General features: G+C 46.7%; 1 long non-coding RNA gene across 1 annotated transcript in view; it reads right to left on the bottom strand.

Moving 5' to 3' along the window:
* Nucleotides 1-7,817, bottom strand: part of LOC140425797 (uncharacterized) — a 334,937-nt gene extending 327,120 nt beyond the window's left edge. Inside the window, exon 1 of the long non-coding RNA XR_011948013.1 lies at nt 7,737-7,817. This is a non-coding gene — a long non-coding RNA (uncharacterized lncRNA). The remainder of the gene's footprint in view (nt 1-7,736) is intronic.
* Between the last annotated feature and the right edge of the window lie 15,995 nt (nt 7,818-23,812).

The following is a 23,812-nucleotide window of genomic DNA, read 5'->3' on the forward strand; positions in this document are numbered from 1 at the left end:
CTAAACTCTGCCCAGCCCTTCAAGCAAAGCTTCTCCTGTGAGGTGGTCACCCTGAATTTATTCCCACTATTTGGCAAATCACTCATTTGCGTCTACACAAAAGGCCGGAGCTAATGCAACTAAATTTCCATTATTAGACCATTAGGTCCTCAGACTCTGTTAATGGGAGGAAATCTGGTCCTGCAGGAATATCCTGAAGAACAATGGGTCTTTGCTGAATCACATTATGCATTCCCTAACGATGTTAGGTTTGAATGGGAGCTAGGTCTGGGCATATCCCCTTTCCTCTGCTGCTAACACTTTTCCATTCTGCTTAAACTTTTAAATTGTCTGAAACAATTTCTAATATCTCCCCATCATTAGGTAGAAAGTTAAAAAAACAGAACCTTTAGGGTTGTAATCTCGGGATTACTCCCTGTGCCATGTGCCAATGAAGCTAGAAATAGGAAGATAGTACAGTTAAACACGTGGCTAAACAGTTGGTGTAGGAGGGAGGGTTTCAGATATCTGGACCATTGGGATCTCTTCTGGGGCACGGAGAACCTGTACGTGAAGGACGGGTTGCATCTAAACTGGAGAGGCAAAAATATCCTGGCCACGAGGTTTACAGTGTCACACGGGAGGGTTTAAACTAGTGTGGCAGGGGTGTGGGAAATGGAACGATAGGTCATAAGAGGTTATAAGAGACAAGATTTATAATCATCTAGATAGGAATAATATGATCAGGGATAGTCAGCATGGCTTTGTGAAGGGTAGGTCATGCCTCACAAACCTTATTGAGTTCTTTGAGAAGGTGACTGAACAGGTAGACGAGGGTAGAGCAGTTGATGTGGTATATATGGATTTCAGCAAAGCGTTTGATAAGGTTCCCCACGGTAGGCTATTGCAAAAAATACGGAGGCTGGGGATTGAGGGTGATTTAGAGATGTGGATCAGAAATTGGCTAGCTGAAAGAAGACAGAGGGTGGTGGTTGATGGGAAATGTTCAGAATGGAGTACAGTCACAAGTGGAGTACCACAAGGATCTGTTCTGGGGCCGTTGCTGTTTGTCATTTTTATCAATGACCTAGAGGAAGGCGCAGAAGGGTGGGTGAGTAAATTTGCAGACGATACTAAAGTCGGTGGTGTTGTCGATAGTGTGGAAGGATGTAGCAGGTTACAGAGGGATATAGATAAGCTGCAGAGCTGGGCTGAGAGGTGGCAAATGGAGTTTAATGTAGAGAAGTGTGAGGTGATTCACTTTGGAAGGAATAACAGGAATGCGGAATATTTGGCTAATGGTAAAGTTCTTGAAAGTGTGGATGAGCAGAGGGATCTAGGTGTCCATGTACATAGATCCCTGAAAGTTGCCACCCAGGTTGATAGGGTTGTGAAGAAGGCCTATGGAGTGTTGGCCTTTATTGGTAGAGGGATTGAGTTCCGGAGTCGGGAGATCATGTTGCAGCTGTACAGAACTCTGGTACGGCCGCATTTGGAGTATTGCGTACAGTTCTGGTCACCGCATTATAGGAAGGACGTGGAGGCTTTGGAGCGGGTGCAGAGGAGATTTAGCAGGATGTTGTCTGGTATGGAGGGAAAATCTTATGAGGAAAGGCTGATGGACTTGAGGTTGTTTTCGTTGGAGAGAAGAAGGTTAAGAGGAGACTTAATAGAGGCATACAAAATGATCAGGGGGTTGGATAGGGTGGACAGTGAGAGCCTTCTCCCGCGGATGGATATGGCTGGCACGAGGGGACATAACTTTAAACTGAGGCGTAATAGATATAGGACAGAGGTCAGAGGTAGGTTCTTTACGCAAAGAGTAGTGAGGCCGTGGAATGCCCTACCTGCTACAGTAGTGAACTCGCCAACATTGAGGGCATTTAAAAGTTTATTGGATAAACATATGGATGATAATGGCATAGTGTAGGTTAGATGGCTTTTGTTTTGGTGCAACATCGTGGGCCGAAGGGCCTGTACTGCGCTGTATTGTTCTATGTTCTATGTTCTATAAGGTGAAGTAACTGACTGGGGGAAACTAGAAAATAGGACCAGTAAGACTCGCAGGGAGAGGTTGCTGAACACAGAGGTGGTCTGAGTGCATTTGTTTCAATGCGAGAAGAAAAATTAATTTAAAGCTTGGATTAGTACTTGGAACTATGATGTTGTTGCCATTACAGAGATTTGGTTGAGGGAGAGCCACGATCGGCAGCTAAACGTCCCAGGATGTAGATGTTTCAGGCGGGATACAGGGGGATGTAAAAGGGGTGGGGAGTTGCATTACTGGTTGAGGAGAATATCACAGTTGTACTGCGGGAGGACACCTCAGAGAGAAGTGAGGCTATATGGGTAGAGATCAGGAATAAGAAGGGTGCAGTCACAATGCTGGGGGTTTACTATAGGTCTCCCAACAGTGGGAGATAGAGGAGTAGATATGTAGGCAGATCTTGGAAAGATATAAAAGCAACAGGGTTGTTGTGGTGGGTGATTTTAACTTCCCCTATATTAACTGGGACTCACTTAGTGCTAGAGGCTTGGATGGGCAGAGTTTGTAAGGAGCATCAGGAGGGCTTCTTGAAACAATATGTAGATAGTCCAACTAGGGAAGAGACCATACTAGAACTGGTAGTGGGGAATGGGCCCGACGAGGTGATCGAAGTTTCAGTAGGGGAGCATTTTGAGAACAGTGATCATAATTCAGTACGATTTAAGATGCTGTTGGATCAAGATACCCGTAGTCCTTGGGTGAAGGTGCTAAATTGGGGTAGGCTTATTATAACAATATTCGGCACGAACTGAAGAATCTAGATTGGGGCAGATGTTTGAGGGTAATTCATCATCTGGCATGTGGGAGTCTTTCAAATGTCAGTTGAAAGGAATTCAGGACCGGCATGTTCCTGTGAGGAAGAAGGATAAGTATGGCAAGTTTCGGGAACCTTGGATAATGAGGGATATCGTGAGCCTAGTCCAAAAGAGAAAGGAAGCATTTGTAAGGGCTATAAGGCTGGGAACAGACGAAGCCTGAGAGGAATATAAGGAGAGTAGGAAGGAATTTAATCAAGGAGTCAGGAGGGCTAAAAGGGGTCTTGAAAAGTCATTGGCAAACAGGATGAAGAAAAAATCCCTAGATTTTTTACACGTATATAAAGAGCAAGAGTGGAGCTAGGGAAAGGGTTGGCCCACTCAAGGAGAGGGGAGGGAATCTATGCATGGAGCCAGAGGAAATGGGTGAGGTACTAAATGAGTACTTTGCATCAGTATTCACCAAAGAGAAAGATTTGGTGGATGATGAGTCTGGGGAAGGCTGTGTAGATAGTCTGGGTCACATTGATCAAAAAGGAGGAGGTGTTGGGCATCTTGACAAACATTAAAGTAGATAAGTCCCCAGGGCCGGATGGGATCTACCCCAGAATACTGAGAGAGGCAAGGGAGGAAATTGCTGGGGTCTTAACAGAAATCTTTGTATCTTCACTGGCTAAAGGTGAGATCCCAGAGGACTGGAGAATAGCCAAAGTTTTTCCTTTGTTTAAAAAGTGTAGCAAGAATAATCCAGAAATTAAAGACGGGTGAGCCTTACGCCAGTGGTAGAGAAATTATTGGAGAGGATTCTTCAAGACAGGATTTACTCCCATTTGGAAACAATTGGATGTATTAGGAGAGGCAGCATGGTTTTGTGAAGGGGAGGTCATGTCTCACTTACTTGATCGAGTTTTTCAAGGAAGTGACAAAGATGAATGATGAAGGTAGGGCAGTGGATATTATCTACATGGACTTCAGTAAGGCCTTTGGCAAGGTCCCTCATGGCAGATTGGTATAGATGGTGAAGTCACATGGGATCAGAGCTGAGCTGGCAAGATGGATACAGATCTGACTCGTTCATAGAAGACAGAGGATAGCAGTGGAAGGGTGCTTTTCTGAATCGAAGACTGTGACTCGTGATGTTCCACAGGGATCAGTGGCTGGAACCTTTGTTATTTGTAGTTTATATAAATGATTTGGAGGAAAATGTAACTGGTCTGATTAGTAAGTTTGCGGACGACTCAAAGGTAGGATGAATTGTGGATCGTGATGAGGACTGTCAGAGGATACAGCAGCATGTAGATCGGTTGGAGACTTGGGCGAACAGATGGCAGATTGAGTTTAATCCGGACAAATGTGAGGTAATGCATTTTGGAAGGTCTAATACAGGTGGGAAATATGTAGTAAATTGCAAAACCCTTAAAAGTATTGATAGGCAGAGGGATCTGGCTGTACAGGTACACAGGTCACTGAAGAGCAACGCAGGTGGAGAAGGTAGTAAAGAAGGCGTACAATATGCTTGCCTTCACCGGCTGTGGCATTGAGTATGAAAATTGGCAAGTCATGTTGCAGCTGCATAGAACCTTAGTTAGGCCACACTTGGAAATTAGTGTTCAATTCTGGTCACCACGCTGACAGAAGGATGTGGAGGCTTTGGAGAATGCACAGAAGCGGTTTACCAGGATGTTGCCTGGTGTGGAGGACATTAGCTATGAGGAGAGGTTGAATAAACCCGGGTTTGTTCTCACTGGAACGATGGAGGTTGAGGTGCGACCTGATAGATGTCTTCAAAATTATGAGGGGTATGGACAGAGTGCATAGTCAGAAGCTTTTTCCCCTGAGTGGAAAAGTCAATTACTGGGGGACAAAAGTTTAAGGTGCGAGGGGTAAAGTTTAGAGGAGATGTTCGAGGGAAGTTGTTTCCACAGGGACGTCTTGACAAATACATAAATAGGATGGGTGTAGAGTGATACGGACCCCGGAAGTGTAGAAGGGTTTAGGTTAGATGAACAGCATGGTTGGCGCAAGCTTGGAGGGCCAAAGGCCTCTTCCTTTGATTTACCTTTCTTTGTTCTTTGTTGTTTGTGGTTGCATTAGTCTTTTCATAACTGACATAATATTCATAGTTACCTGGAGAGGTTACTGCATGTCAGTCATGAGAAATTACTTTGCTTGCTTTATTTCTCAATCCCTCACTCATAAATGCTCAGGATAATTATTGTGCTCCTCACAACTGTCCTGGTTGAGACGAGCTAATTCTGCAGAGATGCAAGGATTGAACTTGGGCCACTTCTGATTTAGGTCTGAGTAACTTGATTGCCTTTTTTTTAAATTTAGATTGCCAATCTTTATTGCTGTAAGTTATTATTGATCTGAGGAAGAAAAAGAAAATACATTTCTCCCATTTAGTATGCATTTTTCACAACACAGGATATCCAAAATGTCGCTAAATAATTAATTTTGTGATGTAATCATTGTTGAAATACAGAAAACACAACAACCAATTTGCAGACAGCAGGGTTCCCGAAATCACAATAATGACTGGATAATCTGTTTTAGTTGTGATTGTTGAAGGATAAATATTGACCCAAATAAGAGAGAATTCATCTGCACTTCTTTAAATATGTCATCTGATCTTTTATGCCTCTGATTAGCATTTCACCTGAAGGATGAAGTGCTAGTGAGTGAGGATATACAAGAGAGGTCAAGGACAGATTCATTTGGCTGGAGCTGAAAGAGAAATGAAAGAAATATCATAAATTTACACAGACGAGTGGCAAGGTAAAAGATGGGCAGAGCAAAAATAATTCAAAGATTGACAAAAATATTGATATGGAGGGATTATGAGAAGCTAGCTGGTAATATAAAGATGGATACTAAGAGTTTTATAGATATTCAAATAGGAAAAGAGTTAACAAAGTAAGCACTGTTCTTTTTGAAAGTGGGTCTGGGAAATTGATCATGGAAAATAGGGCTATGGTGGATGAATTAAACAGATACTTTGCATCATTCCTCACTATGTAGGAGGGAGGAACTCAGGAAAATTACAATCATCAAGGAAGTAGTATTGAGCAAATTATTGGGTCTGTGAGCTGACAAATCTCCATGTCTGAATGGAATTCAGCCTAAGGTCTTCAAAGAATTGGCTAATGAGATAGTTGTTTTAATTTTCCAAAATTTCTTATATTCGGGGAAGGTTTCATTAGTTTGGAAGATAGTAAATTTAACTCCTTCATTCAGAATGGGAAGGAGGCAGAAAGCAAGAAACTACAGGTCAGTTAGCCTAATATCTGTCATAGGCAAAATGCTAGAAGCCATTATTAAAGATGGTGTAGCAGGGCACTTGGAAAAATTCAAGGCAATCAGGCAGAGTCAACATGATTTTGTGACAGGGAAATCATAATTAACCAATTTACGGGAGGTCTTTGAAGGAGTCGCATGTGCTGTGGCTAAACGGGAACTGCAGGATGTACTGTACTTAGATTTCCAGAAGTCATTTGATAAGGTGCCGCATCATAGAATTCTTTGATTCTATCATAGGCTGTGTTATGTTATGCTGTTTGATTAACATAAGTTGCTACTGACCATAGACGACGTTGAAAGACACTCCGGTCCTTGAAGTAAGTTGAAAGGATTTATTCAGTAACAACTAGATAAATGAGTTTGACACTCTGCTGATCTAACTCTAGTAACTCAGTGATAATGACTAACTGTACAACTGGTATCTAGGCCACATGTGGTGACCCAGCCTGAGATCTAAACTATTCTGGTGCTAATCCTACAGTCCCTGCCAGGAATGAGAGGGATGGTCTAGTGTGTGTCTGGTTTTATAATGAGTTGTGTAGTGCCCTCTGGTGGTCATGCCACATCCGGGTGTTCTGATTAACCCCTTAGTTTCATGTCAGTCTACATATCATTACAGGATATTGTATAAAATAAGCTTATGGTGTAGGGGGTAACATATTGGCATGGATATAAGATTGGCAAGCAAACAGGAAACAGTTGGCATAAATGGCTTTTGCTGGTTTGCAGGATGTAATGAGTGATGTGTCACAGCAATCAGTGCTGGGACCTCAACTTTTTCCATTTTATATAAATGACTTGTACGAAGGGATTGAAGGTATGGTTGCTAAATTTGCTGATGACACAAAGATAAATTGTGAAGAGGATGTAAGGAGGGTACAAAGGGACACAGGTAAGTGGGCAAAAGTCTGGCAAATGGACATTAATGTGCGCAAATGTGAAATAGTCCATTTTTGCAGGAAGAATAAAAGGGAAGCTAATTATCTAAATAGGCTACCCTTTTATTCCCTAAGAAGAAGAAAACGTTAGTTTACTATTAGACAGCTTACCAACATGCATCATTTAATCAGACAATACACATCATATGACTTAAGAATCACAGAAAATGTGAAGAGAAAATACCTTAGGTTGAAATGGTTTTTCATTGTGAACATTTAAGTTAGTCCATCAACTACAAATGTCATGTAGCCTGTGACAGAAAATTAAACTTTGTTTTGCACAGCAAGTGGCAAACTTAGAATGTGTTTGTAGAAACAAAAGGAGCCAGTTGGAATAGAATGGTACCGAGTGAAATTACTGAGAAGCAAGAAGAGGTCATTTAGTTCAAGTTTCAAAATACAAAGACAATGAGAGCTCTGTGTAGTTGGTCCTGCTGTTTGCAGTGCAGGTGTAAAAAACACAGAGAACAGTGCATGACAGGAGCAGGGCTGAGCACTATCAGGCCTCAACCTCTGACCACAAAAGGTCACATGCCCCAGTAAAGTGACACTGAAGTATTTGCTGAGTCAGAAGTGAGTAAACTATATGACTGGCTTAGAAAGGACACCAGTGACCTGTGTCCCCTGTGTACATGCCAGGTAAATGATTTCAAAGTGAGTTCAAAAGTAAGTTCAACAGCATAACACACCATAAATCAAAAATTTAAACCACATTACCACAAATACTGCAACAGGAACATCATACATGAGCAAGAAGAATTGACTGGCTGTTTAACTAGAGCTATCTTTAGGTAATACAAAGGCGTTGATGTGTAGTAGAGATTGAGAATTATACAGGTCTATCTAAACAGCCTCAGCTGAACTAAAAGCTTGGAATCAACATATTTTTTTAGACGTCCTGCTACCTTGGTGATTAATACAACTAAAGTCAGCATGGACTAATGTTGACAGAAAGAAAGTTTTGGAAAAGTCTGGTAACCTTCATTATTGTGTTATATTAATAAGACTTACTATCTGTCATGACATGCAAACATGCAGGTAATGAACACATAGAATAGGACACGACCAATGAGCAGTCAGGACATCCAGGGGTGGTATCTCACTATAAAAGGGATGAGGCACTCACACCCCGCCTCTTTCCACAGACCAACATCTAGAGTGAGACAGGGTGTATCCTCAGCATCACACCCCAGCACGTGGCTTAGAGCAAGGCTGGTTCAGTTAGACTGAGTTACTACATTTAGAACATAGAACATAGAACAATACAGCGCAGTACAGGCCCTTCGGCCCACGATGTTGCACCAAAACAAAAGCCATCTAACCTACACTATACCATTATTTAGATTATCATAGATTATCATAGAATTTACAGTGCAGAAGGAGGCCATTCGGCCCATCGAGTCTGCACCGGCTCTTGGAAAGAGCACCCTACTCAAGGTCAACACCTCCACCCTATCCCCATAACCCAGTAACCCCAACCAACACTAAGGGCAATTTTGGACACTAAGGGCAATTTATCATGGCCAATCCACCTAACCTGCACATCTTTGGACTGTGGGATGAAACCGAAGCACCCGGACGAAACCCACGCACACACGGGGAGGATGTGCAGACTCCGCACAGGCAGTGACCCAAGCCGGAATCGAACCTGGGACCCTGGAGCTGTGAAGCAATTGTGCTATCCACATTGCTACCGTGCTGCCCCATTAGTAGAGAGTCGAACCCATTGAGAACTGTGCTAATAGTTCAATAAAACACATTGAACTCACTTCAAAGTCTGGAGCATCTTTTACTCAAAACTGCATCAAGTGGCAGCTTGTGTTATTCCAAATTACATAACACAACAAGCTACCAGGAGTCTGTTCAATCTAGTTCGTTCAACTCAGCAAGATCCGTGACGACCAGCGAATGTATACCGGCACAATGGAACAGATTCAAGGTCCTCACCAGCTCAGGACATCCGGCAATCTCAGTGCCAACTGGCGGACATTCAAGCAGAAATTTCAGTTTTACGTCGAAGAATCAGATACAATGGTGCGTCTGATGAACGGAAGATAGCTCTTTTCCTCACCACAGTGGGTGATCACGCCTTGGAAATCCTTTCACTTCACCGAAGACCAGGACAAGACAAAATTTCAGACCATCCTGGACAAGTTTGACAGCCACTGCGAGGTGGACACTTTCATGATATACACTCATGCACTCAATGAGATACAGACAGGCAGTGACAGACACCCAGTACAGCCAATCAACACACAGGACAGAACACAACCAATCACCAGGCAGAACACTAGAAGGTGGTCTCACATTTTCAAACACACGAAGCATCAACACTCTGCCTCTTTCCACTGGTGACAACTGTAGTGACAGTCAGGGTGTATATATCAGTTAGTACCTTCTACACGTGGCTCAGAGCTAGTCTGGTCTAGTTAGTTACAGTAAGCACACTTAGATTAGTAGAGTGTCAAACCCACAGCGAACTGTGTGCTCTGCTTAACAAGTTCAATAAAGTGTATTGAACTAACATCAAAGTTTGGAGTCTACTTTCAAGTACAACTGCATCCACTTGCAGTCCATGTATCCCCAGGGTGATTAACACGACAGACACCAACGAAATCTTTGAGCGCTACATATTTAAGCAGCGATCGCAAGGTAAAGACGAATCCTTCACCTCATATTTAACTAACCTTAGACTGCTAATGCAATCCTGCAACTTCGATGATATCACTGACTCCATGATCAGAGACCAAATCGTTTTTGGAGTTCACTCTGATCCTCTGAGAGATCAGTTACTGAAGATCAAGCATATGACCCTGCCAGTCATGATTGAAACATGCACAGTGCATGAGCATGCTAAAAATCGCTATTCCCAGTACAAAACGGCAGAAAATGATAGACTAGCCTCCCACGAGGCGGAGTGTGTGCAGGCCATCTCCCGGATGCAGTACCTCAACATTGACGAAAGCGGCCATTTCGCACGCTCTTCCCGGGGCCCGACGCATGCGCGATGCGAACGGGATAACGAAGCGGCCGAAACCCGCACTGCGCAGGTACAGACCTCTGAGAACCGCACTGCGCATGTGCAACGACGCACGGAGCGTCAGGACGCCGAAGTCATGGCATGTTCGAATTGTGGCACCGCCCATTTAAAGAAACACTGCCCTGCAAGAGGCAGACTCTGTTTAAACTGCGGGAAGCCAGGCCACTATGCAGCCCTGTGCAGATCTGCACCACCACTCAGGAGCCAGCGCTCCCAATTCCGACGACGGCGCATCCGGAGTGTGCAACAACGCCAACAGGATTCTGATCCCGGCAGTGCAACGGATCCAGATGATGAATGCCTGGACAACGCCTGCCATGTGGGCATCATTACAACGTGTGAATATGACACATTGCAAGTCCAATCCATCCTAGCTGTGGATTCCGAGGATAAATGGCGAGCAGTGATGAAGATCAACCACTGCCCCATCCAGTTCAAGCTGGACACTGTCGTGTTGGGTGTTCCGCTATACAAACGAACCAACATGGTTGTAGATGGTACAACTCTGTTTTATTACTCTTGATAACAACATTTGTAAACTTATGACTATGGTTCGTACTTTACCCGTTAACCTGTAGACCCAGCCCTAACACTATCTTTGAGAGGCACTCAGCACATGGTGTATGTCTGAGTGGCACGCTGTGAGCTCTGAGCTCTCTCCTGGTGGAACTAGCGTGAACTGTGGTGTTCCCCGTTTTATAGTGCGTGTGCTCCCACTGGTGATTGGCTGTGATGTTGCGTGTGTGTTGATTGGTCCGTTGATCTCTCCATCAGTGTGTATGTGTGTTTGCACCATGATAGGTTTATCTGAATATCATGACATCCTCCCTTTTTACAAGAATATGTGCCTATGTGGTAATAAATATTGGTGTGTACTGAGTGCAGCTGAATATGTGTGTGCAATATCTACAACATGTACATGAGGCTAAACTATATACATAGGAAGGTGTCCGGCGCAACATAGCAACGAGGTTGTACCATAAACAAAACAAGTGCAATCATCAAACATCGAAAACAAACTCCTGTAACGACAAAAAGAAAAACACATTAACATTGTGGCATAACATTTTAGTGAGTCCAATGTGCAAACAGGCTCATAAGTCCAGCCTAGTAGGTGGGCGACGAATTCGGGTTGACCGCCTCAAGGGTGGGTTAGGATCCATCGGCTGAGGAATGGGCATAGTGGCAGGAAGTTCCACGAAGTCAACATCAGGGACAACAGGAGGGCGTGGCACCAGTGCATGATCATGTAGCGAGCGCGGAAGCAGCCGATTACACCGGCGAATGGAGCCATCAGGCATGCGAACCAGGAACTAGCGGGGAGCCACACGGCGGAGAACTTCGGTAGTTGACGACCAGCCATCCTCTGGTAGGTGGATGCGGACGTTGTCTCCAGGTGCCAAGGCAGGAAGATCAGTTGCCCGAGTGTCATGTGCCACCTTCTGCTGAGCACGCTGCTGTCGCATCCTTTGCAGTACTGGAGCATGGCCTGGTTTAGGAACATGAATGGACGGTACAGTGGTCCTGAGGGCGCGACCCATCAACAGCTGGGCTGGTGAGAGACCAGTGGATGGTGGGGCCGAGCGAATGGCCAGCAGGGCTAAATAGAAATCCGATCCAGCATCAGCAGCCTTGCAGAGTAGCCGCTTGACGATATGGACACCCTTTTCCGCCTTGCCATTTGACTGGGGATGCAGAGGGCTGGACGTCACGTGTGTGAAGCCATACGAAGCGGCAAAAGATGACCATTCTTGGCTCACAAAACAGGGCCCATTGTCTGACATGACGGTAAGCGGAATGCCATGGTAAGCGAAGGTTTCCTTGCATGCCCTGATGACAGCTGACGATGTCAAATCGTGCAGGCGTATGACCTCTGGATAATTTAAAAACTAATCAATCATGATGACGTAGTCCATGCCGTGGAGGGGAGGAGGGCGAATTTCCTGGTGTCCGATGCATTCTCCCTTTCTGTGGCTACTAGGAAGAACTGAAAGTGCTGTTTAAACACTTCCAGTTGACGCCGAGGTTTCCAGCGATTTGGAGCGGCTGCGGCGGGCTGATGGTGTCCATGGCGCAGGATAGCGGATCCATGAAGATGTGCAGGTAGGTCTCACATTTGCTGGGTTCCAATCCTGATACTATGTCGTGCTGCGTGTTCCGCTATACAAACGAACCACCACGGTTGTAGATGGTACAACTCTGTTTTATTACTCTTGATAACACCATTTGTAAACTTATGACTGTGGTTCGCACTTTACCCGTTAACCTGTGGACCCAGCCCTAACACTATCTTAGAGAGGCGCTCAGCACATGGTGTATGTCTGAGTGGCACGCTGTGAGCTCTGTGCCCTGAGCTGTCTCCTGCTGGAATGAACGGGAACTGTGGTGTTCCCCGTTTTATAGTGCGTGTGCTCTCACTGGTGATTGGCTGTGATGTTGCGTGTGTGTTGATTGGTCCGTTGTTCTGTCCATCAGTGTGTATGTGTGTTTGCACCATGATATGTTTATCTGAATATCATGACAGACACAAGTGCTTCTGCTAAGCTCCTCTCACAGGCAGACTTCAGACGCATTAAGAAGCCCCCCACGGTCCTTCCAGCTGCCTGCAAACTCCTGGATTACAACGGGAATGCCATCACGGCACTGGAATCCTGCCATCTGCATGTATCCAACCGACACACACAAGCACGGTTACGCTTTGAAATTGTTAAGCCAGACTGGGCATCCCTACTAGGTGCACACGCCTGCAAGCAGCTGAACCTCATTTAAAGGGTTTACACCACAACATCCTCCCATGTGGATCTTCAGGCTGGCATCGCGACATCCTCACCCAGTATCCAGATGTGTTCAATGGGATGGGCATGCTGCCGTATCGATACAAGATTCTGCAATGTCCGGATGCCAAGCCAGTGGTCCACGCACCACGTCGTGTCTCTGCTCCACTGAGAGAGCGCCTGAAGGCACAGCTCAAGGATCTTCAGCAAAAAGGCATCATATCCAAGGTCACCAAACCGACTGACTGGGTCAGCTCGATGGTGTGCGTAAAGAAGCCTTCGGGGGACTGACGCATCTGCATTGATCCTAAGGATCTCAATAAGAATATCATGCAGGAACACTACCCCACCCCAAAGCGGGAGAAACTCACGAGTGAGATGGCACACGTTCGCTTCTTCACCAAATTGGATGCATCACAGGGATTTTGGCAAATCCAGCTGGAAGAGTCCAGCAGAAGGCTCTGCACCTTCAACACGCTTTTTGGCAGATACTGCTACAATCGCATGCCATTTGGCATCATCTCAACATCGGAGATATTCCATCGCATCATGGAGCAGATGATGGAAGGCATTGAAGGGGTTTGTGTGTACGTGGACGACATCATCATACTGTCCACGACCCCTGAAGAACATGTGTCCCGTCTCCAGAAGGTATTCCGACGTGTACATGCCAACGGCCTAAAGTTAAACAGATCCAAATGTTGCTTTGGCACATCGAAGTTAAAGTTCCTAGGCGACCAGATCTCACAGCATGGTGTGCGTCCGGACACAGACAAAATCTCACAGGCGTGAGAGCAGCTGGTTAGTCAGTTTCAGCGGGAGCATTGCGGAAGGAGGGTGCTGGGAGGTAAGTCAACCTTTAAAAGCACTTCTCTTTGCAGGGGCAGGCCAGTCGATTTCGGCGGCGTGAGAGCAGCTGGTGAGTGGTGAGTCAGTTTCAGCAGGAGCTGAGACTTTTTCTCTTTTCTTTAAATTAGTTTTTTAGGCGGGATCAGGAAGTCGACCCGCGGACGTCTGGGAAGACCCTCACCAATAAATTCTGGTGGAGAGGAAACCTGAGACACTACACGTGTAGTGTCTCCCACCCGCCCTCCTCCTCTAACCTAATAATAAAACCCATTGGTCTGAGGTAAGTACCATATTTTTATTATATTATTATTATTTTTTATAAAAATTTAATTTAGTTGTTAGCTAGATCTTGGTAGAAAGTTAGAGGAATGGCAGGGAAGGGAGTACAATGTTCCTCCTGCAGGATGTTTGAGGTGAGGGATGCAGTTAGTGTCCCTGCTGATTTTACCTGAAGGAAGTGCTGCCATCTCCAGCTCCTCCAAGACCGAGTTAGGGAACTGGAGCTGGAGTTGGAAGAACTTCGGATCATTCGGGAGGCAGAAGGGGTCATAGATAGCAGCTTCAGGGAATTAGTTACACCAAAGATTGGAGATAGGTGGGTAACTGTAAGAGGGACTGGGAAAAAACAGTCAGTGCAGGGATCCCCTGCGGTCGTTCCCCTGAGAAACAAGTATACCGCTTTGGATACTTGTGGGGGGGACGACTTACCAGGGGTAAGCCATGGGGTACGGGCCTCTGGCACGGAGTCTGTCCCTGTTGCTCAGAAGGGAAGGGGGGAGAGGAGCAGAGCATTAGTAATTGGGGACTCTATAGTCAGGGGCACAGATAGGAGATTTTGTGGGAGCGTGAGAGACTCACGTTTGGTATGTTGCCTCCCAGGTGCAAGGGTACGTGATGTCTCGGATCGTGTTTTCCGGGTCCTTAGGGGGGAGGGGGAGCAGCCCCAAGTCGTGGTCCACATTGGCACCAACGACATAGGTAGGAAAGGGGACAAGGATGTCAGGCAGGCTTTCAGGGAGCTAGGATGGAAGCTCAGAACTAGAACAAACAGAGTTGTTATCTCTGGGTTGTTGCCCGTGCCACGTGATAGTGAGATGAGGAATAGGGAGAGAGAGCATTTAAACACGTGGCTACAGGGATGGTGCAGGCGGGAGGGTTTCAGATTTTTGGATAACTGGGGCTCTTTCTGGGGAAGGTGGGACCTCTACAGACAGGATGGTCTACATCTGAACCTGAGGGGCACAAATATCCTGGGGGGGAGATTTGTTAGTGCTCTTTGGGGGGGTTTAAACTAATGCAGCAGGGGCATGGGAACCTGGATTGTAGTTTTAGGGTAAGGGAGAATGAGAGTATAGAGGTCAGGAGCACAGATTTGACGTCGCAGGAGGGGGCCAGCGTTCAGGTAGGTGGTTTGAAGTGTGTCTACTTCAATGCCAGGAGTATACGAAACAAGGTAGGGGAACTGGCAGCGTGGGTTGGTACCTGGGACTTCGATGTTGTGGCCATTTCGGAGACATGGATAGAGCAGGGACAGGAATGGATGTTGCAGGTTCCGGGGTTTAGGTGTTTTAGTAAGCTCAGAGAAGGAGGCAAAAGAGGGGGAGGTGTGGCGCTGCTAGTCAAGAGCAGTATTACGGTGGCGGAGAGGATGCTAGATGGGGACTCTTCTTCCGAGGTAGTATTGGCTGAAGTTAGAAACAGGAAAGGAGAGGTCACCCTGTTGGGAGTTTTTTATAGGCCTCCTAATAGTTCTCGGGATGTAGAGGAAAGGATGGCGAAGATGATTCTGGATATGAGCGAAAGTAACAGGGTAGTTATTATGGGAGACTTTAACTTTCCAAATATTGACTGGAAAAGATATAGTTCGAGTACAATAGATGGGTCGTTTTTTGTACAGTGTGTGCAGGAGGGTTTCCTGAAACAATATGTTGACAGGCCAACAAGAGGCGAGGCCACGTTGGATTTGGTTTTGGGTAATGAACCAGGCCAGGTGTTGGATTTGGAGGTAGGAGAGCACTTTGGGGACAGTGATCACAATTCGGTGACGTTTACGTTAATGATGGAAAGGGATAAGTATACACCGCAGGGCAAGAGTTATAGCTGGGGGAAGGGCAATTATGATGCCATTAGACGTGACTTGGGGGGGATAAGGTGGAGAAGTAGGCTGCAAGTGTTGGGCACACTGGATAAGTGGGGCTTGTTCAAGGATCAGCTACTGCGTGTTCTTGATAAGTATGTACCGGTCAGACAGGGAGGAAGGCGTCCAGTGAGGGAACCGTGGTTTACCAGGGTAGTGGAATCTCTTGTTAAGAGGAAGAAGGAGGCCTATGTGAAGATGAAGTGTGAAGTTTCGGTTGGGGCGATGGATAGTTACAAGGTAGCGAGGAAGGATCTAAAGAGAGAGCTAAGACGAGCAAGGAGGGGACATGAGAAGTATTTGGCAGGAAGGATCAAGGAAAACCCAAAAGCTTTCTATAGGTATGTCAGGAATAAGCGAATGACTAGGGAAAGAGTAGGACCAGTCAAGGACAGGGATGGGAAATTGTGTGTGGAGTCTGAAGAGATAGGCGAGATACTAAATGAATATTTTTCGTCAGTATTCACTCAGGAAAAAGATAATGTTGTGGAGGAGAATGCTGAGCCCCAGGCTAATAGAATAGATGGCATTGAGGTACGTAGGGAAGAGGTGTTGGCAATTCTGGACAGGCTGAAAATAGATAAGTCCCCGGGACCTGATGGGATTTATCCTAGGATTCTATGGGAGGCCAGGGAAGAGATTGCTGGACCTTTGGCTTTGATTTTTATGTCATCATTGGCTACAGGAATAGTGCCAGAGGACTGGAGGACAGCAAATGTGGTCCCTTTGTTCAAAAAAGGGGAGCAGAGACAACCCCGGCAACTATAGACCGGTGAGCCTCACGTCTGTAGTGGGTAAAGTCTTGGAGGGGATTATAAGGGACAAGATTTATAATCATCTAGATAGGAATGATATGATCAGGGATAGTCAGCATGGCTTTGTGAAGGGTAGGTCATGCCTCACAAACCTTATTGAGTTCTTTGAGAAGGTGACTGAACAGGTAGACGAGGGTAGAGCAGTTGATGTGGTGTATATGGATTTCAGCAAAGTGTTTGATAAGGTTCCCCACGGTAGGCTATTGCAAAAAATACGGAGGCTGGGGATTAAGGGTGATTTAGAGATGTGGATCAGAAATTGGCTAGCTGAAAGAAGACAGAGGGTGGTGGTTGATGGGAAATGTTCAGAATGGAGTACAGTCACAAGTGGAGTACCACAAGGATCTGTTCTGGGGCCGTTGCTGTTTGTCATTTTTATCAATGACCTAGAGGAAGGCACAGAAGGGTGGGTGAGTAAATTTGCAGATGATACTAAAGTCGGTGGTGTTGTCGATAGTGTGGAAGGATGTAGCAGGTTACAGAGGGATATAGATAAGCTGCAGAGCTGGGCTGAGAGGTGGCAAATGGAGTTTAATGTAGAGAAGTGTGAGGTGATTCACTTTGGAAGGAATAACAGGAATGCGGAATATTTGGCTAATGGTAAAGTTCTTGAAAGTGTGGCTGAGCAGAGGGATCTAGGTGTCCATGTACATAGATCCCTGAAAGTTGCCACCCAGGTTGATAGGGTTGTGAAGAAGGCCTATGGAGTGTTGGCCTTTATTGGTAGAGGGATTGAGTTCCGGAGTCGGGAGGTCATGTTGCAGCTGTACAGAACTCTGGTCCGGCCGCATTTGGAGTATTGCGTACAGTTCTGGTCACCGCATTATAGGAAGGACGTGGAGGCTTTGGAGCGGGTGCAGAGGAGATTTACCAGGATGTTGCCTGGTATGGAGGGAAAATCTTATGAGGAAAGGCTGACGGACTTGAGGTTGTTTTCGTTGGAGAGAAGAAGGTTAAGAGGAGACTTAATAGAGGCATACAAAATGATCAGGGGGTTGGATAGGGTGGACAGTGAGAGCCTTCTCCCGCGGATGGATATGGCTGGCACGAGGGGACATAACTTTAAACTGAGGGGTAATAGATATAGGACAGAGGTCAGAGGTAGGTTCTTTACGCAAAGAGTAGTGAGGCCGTGGAATGCCCTACCTGCTACAGTAGTGAACTCGCCAACATTGAGGGCATTTAAAAGTTTATTGGATAAACATATGGATGATAATGGCATAGTGTAGGTTAGATGGCTTTTGTTTCGGTGCAACATCGTGGGCCGAAGGGCCTGTACTGCGCTGTATTGTTCTATGTTCTATGTAAATCAAGGCCATCAAGGCGATGAAGGTCCTCGAGGACAAAATGGCGGTGCTGCGCTTCTTGGGTATGGTCAATTTTCTGGGCAAGTTAATTCCAAACATGGCCACACACACCACGGCCCTACGCAACCTGGTGAAAAAGTCAACTGCCTTTGAGTGGAAGGCGGCACACCAGACAGAGTGGCTGGAGCTGAAAGCCAAGCTCACCACTGCACCAGTCCTGGCATTCTTCGACCCGGACCGGGAGACAAAGATATCCACAGATGCGAGTCAGGATGGCATCGGTGCGGTGTTGCTTCAACGAGATGACACATCATCCTGGGCACCAGTAGCCTACGCTTCAAGGGCGATGACGCCCACTGAAACCAGATATGCACAGATTGAGAAGGAGTGCTCGTGTCTTCTCACCGGCATCCTCAAATTTCATGACTTTGTCTACGGCCTTCCAACATTCACTGTCGAGGCGCATCATAGGCCTCTGGTCCATATCATCCACAAGGACCTGAACGACATGACGCCTCGGTTGCAGAGAATCCTGCTTAAACTTAAGAGGTATGACTTCAACTTTGTGTACGCACCTGGCAAGGAGCTCATCATAGCTGATACATTGTCCCGCTCCGTCACCTCGCCCAGTGAGCTGCTGGAGATCATCCAGCACATCGAATCGCAGGTGCAGCTAGCACTCTCCAGGCGACAGATGAGAAGGTAGTTCTCATCCGTGATGAGACAGCCAAAGACCCCCTCTTGCAGCGCGTCATCCACAACCTTACCAATGGCTGGCAAAAAGGGCAGTGCCCACAATTTTACAATGTGAAGGATGACCTGACAGTGATTGATGGTATCCTCCTCAAGCTGGACAGGATTGTCATTCCTCTCAGTCTCCAGAGCTTGGTGCTGCGCCAGATTCATGAGGGACTCCTGGGCGTCGAGAAGTGCAGACGCAGAGCCTGGCAAGCTGTCTACTGACCCGGCATCAGCCTGGACATCACAAACATGGTCCTGAACTGTGCTACCTGTAAGCAGTTCCAGCCAGGGCAGAGCAAGGAGACTCTCCAACAGCATGAGGTAGTGACCTCTCCGTGGTCCAAGGTTGGCATCGACCTCTTTCATGCGGATGGTCGCGACTACATATTGATCATCGAGTATTTCTCGAATTACCCTGAGGTGCTGAAGCTCCTGGACCTCACCTCTCGGACCGTCATCAAAGCCTGTAAGGAGACGGTCTCAAGGCATGGCATCCCAATCACCGTCATGAGCGACAATGGCCCGTGCTTTAGCAGTCGAGAATGATTCACGTTTGCCAGGTCATACAATTTCCAGCATGTCACCTCCAATCCGCACTATCTGCAGTCCAATGGAAAAGTCGAGAAAGGGGTGCGCATTGTGAAACAGCTCATCTGCAAGGACACGGACTCTGCTTCCGACATACACCTTGCACTGCTCGCGTACAGGGCAACTCCATTGTCCACTGGCATGTCGCTGGCTCAACTCCTGATGAACAGGGACCTACGGACAACGCTTCCAGCCATACACCTGCCCAACCTGAATAACCTCCCGGTGCTGCAGAAGATGCAGCTGCTCAGAGACCGTCAAAAGCAGGGCTATTTTGCCCATGCCACCGATCTGGCCGTGCTATCCCCGGCAGACACTGTCAGGATCTAGATACCGGATGGTGGGTGGTCTGCCCCAGCTGTCATTGTTCGACAGGAGCGCCCCGCTCTTATGTTGTACGTATGGTTGATGGCTCCATCGTGCAAAGAAATCGACGGGCACTGCGCAAAGTTGCCTGCCCGCAACCACTTTCTCCTCCATTTCCATATGAGAATTGCCACCTCCTGATACCTCGCACTACGAGGCCACTAGTCAGGCTTCCATCCCGCCTGTCAAGGCGCCGTCGTCCCCTCCGCCACCTCTCCGGCAGGCGACCAGGATCAGACGCAAGCCTCAGAGACTGGACTTGTGAACGTTGTATTGTTTGCTCTGTTCTGTTGCCCTCCGTCAGTCACGTTAGACAGACTCATTCACATGTAAATACATTCACATACGCCAACAAAACATAAAAAAAGGGGAGATGTCATGATATGAAAACATACAGCTAATGAACACATAGAATAGGACACGACCAATGAGCAGTCAGGACACTCAGGGGTGGTATCTAACTATAAAAGGGATGAGGCACTCACACCCCCACCTCTTTCCACAGACCAACATCTACAGAGTGAGACAGGGTGTATCCTCAGCATCACACCCCAGCACGTGGCTTAGAGCAAGGTTGGTTCAGTTAGACTGAGTTACTACATTTAGATTAGCAGAGAGTCGAACTCATTGAGAACCGTGCTAATAGTTCAATAAAACACATTGAACTCACATCAAAGTCTGGAGCATCTTTTACTCAAATCTGCATAGAGTGGCAGCTTGTGTTATTCCAAATTACTTAACATAATACTATCAAACTCTGTATTCATAAGCTTCTTGTCCATCTATCTCTGTAGCGCTATGCCTGTAATCGTTTCCAAAAAACCTGTGTATTAACGTTAAATTAATAGATTGAAGACCAGATGCAATCTTCCTTCAGAAAAATTCTCATGGAACATAGAACATACAGTGCAGAAGGAGGCCATTCGGCCCATCCAGTCCGCACCGACCCACTTAAGCCCTCACTTCCACCCCATCCCCGTAACCCAATAACCCCTCCTAACCTTTTTGGTCACGAAGGGCAATTTATCATGGCCAATCCACCTATCCTGCACGTCTTTGGACTGTGGGAGGAAACCGGAGCACCTGGAGGAAACCCACGCAGACACGGGGAGAACGCGCAGACTCCGCGCAGACAGTGACCCAGCGGGGAATTGAACCTGGGACCCTGGCGCTGTGAAGCAACAGTGCTATCTACTTGTGCTACCATGCTGCCCTCAAGTTTAGCTATCTTCAAAACTCAGAGGATATATGCAACATTGCAAAACAGATCACTTCCTGGCCATACTGACTGATGATCCTGAAATGTCAGCTGATACTCTATTGGCGGCACGGTAGCACAGCGGTTAGTACTGTTGGTTCACAGCGCCAAGCACCCGAGTTCGATTCTGGCTTGGCTCATTGTCTGTGCTGAGTCTGCACATTCTCCCCGTGTCTGCATCGATTTCCTCCGGGTGCTCTGGTTTCTTCCCACAAGTCCCGAAAGATGTGTTTGTTAGGTGAATTGGACATTCTGAATTCTCTCTCCCCTTAGCCATGCTAAATTGTCCCGTAGTGCACCCGCTGTAGTGTGGCGACCAGGGGATTTTTACAGTAACTTAATTGCAGTGTTAGTGTAAGCCGAATAAAAGATCATTATTCGGAATTAAGGGCTGAGTCGGATTCTCGATCTTGATCTTCAACCAACAAGTGTGTGACAAAGATTACCTGGTAAGATTCATAAGATATTAGTGTATGCAGGTTCATTCTGATACTGGTAGGCTAGGTACAGACTGCCACAGAATCATAGATTACTTACAGCGCAGAAGGAGGTCATTCGGCCCATCGAGTCTGCACAGACCCTCTGAACGAACACCCTAATTAGGCCCACATCCGCACCCCCTATCCCTATAACACCATCTAACCTATACAGGGGTGACACAGTGGTTAGAATTGCTGCCTCACAGCTCCAGGGACCTGGATTCAATACCAGCCTCGGGTGACTGTGTGGAGTTTGCACCTTCTCCCCGTGCGTACGCGGGTTTCCTCCGGATGCTCTGGTTTTCTCCCACATTCCAAAGATATGCAGGTTAGGTGGGCTGGCCTTGCTAAATTGCCCCTGAGTGTCCAAAATGTAAGGTGGGGTTACTGGGCTATGGGGATAGGGTGGAAGCGTAGTCCTTAGTAGGGTGCTCTTTCCAAGGGCCGGTGCAGACTCGGTGGGCTGAATGGCCTCCTTCTGCACTGTAGGGGTTCTATGATCTTTCAACACGAAGGGGCAATTTAGCACGGTCAACCCACCTGACTGCACACCTTTGGACTGTGGGAGGAAACCAGAGCACCTGGTGGAAACCCATGCAGACACGAGGAGAAAGTGAAAACTCCACACAAGCAGTTAGCGAAGGCCGGGAATTGAACCTGGGTCCCTGGCGCTCTGAGGCAGCAGTGCTAACCACTGTGCCACTGTGTTGCCACCTGGAACCTTTGGCTTCTGGTATCAAATAAAGTTCACCCATGCTTTCCCAGTATGCGTAATCAGCATTTGACAACTTGACGACAATCAAGCCAACAGACCGAAATACTTGGATCGGTCACATTTTGGGGATTTACACTTGATATTTTCTCAGTTTCAGGATCAATGACCACTCTCATAAACAATGATCATATACCCAAAGATCCAGATGGTGCCTATTTTTGCCAATACTTGCAATAAACAATAATGAGATTGCATTCTGCACAATGATTTCTGCAACATATCACATACTATTGTATGGCTCTTGACTATAGTTTATCTTACAAATCAATTGACATGTAGAACAGAATAATAGCAAAAACAATTGCCGTGACAACCTCTCTGAAAAGAACTGAGTAATTAACATCAGTGAAAGTTTTCCTCCACGTATGAGATGTAAGAAAATTAGAACCGGAGACGTGAATTGTTGCCAGAACGGAGAGGGTGACTGGCCTATCCAAAATGGCACCAGAGGGCCGAATCGGATAATTCCCCATGACCGAACCAAGCACCCATCTGTGATGACAGATGGGTGACTGCTAGAAAGGGCAGGCAGTCAGCCGTTTCTATCTCCTGATTTATTTTCTGCCCCACATCCTGACTACTGCTAGAGGGCCTGTACATAACTCCCATCAGGGTCTTTTTACCTTTGCGATTCCTCAACTCTGCCCACAGAGATTCTATGCCTTCTGATCCTATATCGCTCCTTGCTATCGATTTAACAATGCAACCCCGCCCCTTTTGCCCATCTGCCTGATCTTTCGATAGGACATGTATCTGTGGATATTTAGATCCTAGCCCTGATCCCCTTGCAGCCACATCTCTGTGATGTCCACAACATCGTACCGGCCAATTTCAATGTGCGCAAAAAGCTCATTCATCCTATCTATCCTGACATTCCTACTCTGACTAGCTCGTGGCACTGATAGCAATCTTGAGATTACTACCTTGAGGTCCTACTTTTTAGTTTAACTTCTAACTCCCTGAATTCTGCTTGTAGGACCGCATCCCGTTTTCTACCTATATTGTTTTTTACCTATATGCACCACAACAGCTGGCTGTTCACCCTCCCCCCCACAAGAATGTCCTGCAGCCGCTCCGAAACATCCTTGACCCTTGCACCAGGGAGGCAACATACCATCCTGGAGTCTCGATTGCGTCCACAGAACCGCCTGTCTATTCCCCTTGCGATTGAGTCCCCTATCACTATAGCCCTGCCATTCTTCATCCTGCGCAGCAGAGCCAGCCATGGTGCCATGAACCTGGCTGCTGCTGCCTTCCCCTGGTGAGCCATCTCCCTCAACAGTATCCAAAACGGTATACCTGTTTTGCAGGGAGATGACCACAGGGGACACCTGCACTGCCTTCCTACTCTTACTCTGTCTTTTGGTCACCCATTTTCTATCTCCCTCAGTAATTTTTACCTGCGGTGTGACAACTCACTAAACGTGCTATCCATGACATCCTCAGCATGGCGGATGCTCCAAAGTGAGTCCACCTGGAGCTGCAGAGCCGTCAAGTGGTCTAACAGGAGCTGCAGCTGGACAAACGTCTTGCACGCGAAGGAGCCAGGGTCAGTGGACGTGTCCCTGAACAGAGGAGAATGACATGGGTCTGGGATCTCCTGACATGTCTTAAACCTTAGGTTAACTTATACAACTACGAAGCCCAAAAAACAAATGAAAAAC

This window comes from Scyliorhinus torazame, chromosome 6 (genome assembly GCF_047496885.1).
Source record: "Scyliorhinus torazame isolate Kashiwa2021f chromosome 6, sScyTor2.1, whole genome shotgun sequence".
Lineage (NCBI taxonomy): Eukaryota > Metazoa > Chordata > Chondrichthyes > Carcharhiniformes > Scyliorhinidae > Scyliorhinus > Scyliorhinus torazame.